Source organism: Pseudomyrmex gracilis, unplaced genomic scaffold, assembly GCF_002006095.1.
Source record: "Pseudomyrmex gracilis isolate BER0280 unplaced genomic scaffold, ASM200609v1 scaffold_2231, whole genome shotgun sequence".
Lineage (NCBI taxonomy): Eukaryota > Metazoa > Arthropoda > Insecta > Hymenoptera > Formicidae > Pseudomyrmex > Pseudomyrmex gracilis.
Window position 1 is genome coordinate 2,272 of NW_018022815.1, and position 1,244 is coordinate 3,515.

A 1,244-nucleotide genomic window follows, 5' to 3' on the forward strand; every position below is an offset into this window, starting at 1 on the left:
AAGAACGCGAGAAAGAGAAATGCGCAAGCGTGCTTGAATGTTCACCGCATGCGCACAAAGCAGCTGGAGAGAGAGGCTACTATATTGTCTGCACCGTAACATTGAGCTTCAGGTCGGCACCGTACTAGCCAGGGTTGAGATCAGCGGCCTACTGTGACCGGAGATGCACCCGGGTGCAGCTCGGTCTTTTGTTCTTTTTATCGAGTTTTTTTTTTATCACGGTTGCCAATCGGTTTTGACTTATACCACCGACAAGTTTAGATGTTGGTTACTCAGGCCTGTTTTAAGAGCCGTCTACAATGGAGAGTTGTAGGCCGTAACAGTAAGAAATTGACAAATCACAATCGATTATTCTTCTGTACTTTGTCTGTGATTGGTCAATTTCTTACTATTACGGCCTACAACTCTCTTAAAGAGCCGTCTACAATAGAGAGTTGTAGGCCGTAATAGTAAGAAATTGACAAATCACAATCGATTATTCTTCTGTACTCTGTCTGTGATTGGTCAATTTCTTACTATTACGGCTTACAACTCTCCATTGTAGACGGCTCTTTACAATACAGTCGTAAGGGCGATGTCCCATTGAGCGAAAATTTATAGCGGAACGGAATGTGCGGAACCAGCTCGACCAATCATAGCCATTTCGTTTTCTTTCCTTCGCTTTTTCTGTGGTTACGATTGATCGAACTGGTTCCGCACATTCCGTTCCGCTATAGATTTCCGCTCAATGGGACGTCGCCCTAAGCTGTATGTCGTAAGAAATTGACCAATCACAGATAAATCACAGAAGAATAATCGATTGTGATTGGTCAATTTCTTACGACTTACGGCTTACGACTGTATTGTAGAACAGGCCTCACTGTTATCAATTGGTTTCGTCACGTCTGCTTTACACTGGTCTAGTTTCCACCAAAACTCTCAATTCTATTTCACTCCGATACTGATCAAATTTAGTGTTCCGTTTCTATTGGAAGTAGAGTACTTATAGATCGAAGCAGAAGTGAAATCAGCGCAATTTGACAGGTTTTCATCGACATTGGGTGCTTTCCAACTACGTACAGGCGACACTGTGTAACACAGTATCTATTAGTGTGAGTGAGACACACTGATATGCTTTTTCTCACACTAATGGACACAGTGGTCTAGTTTCCACCGAAGCATTGGGTGTGTTTAGCCGAAGCTAGCGCTACGTAGCGCTACGTAGCGGCTTCATGTAGCAGTTGCAATTGCTGCGTTACTTCTGC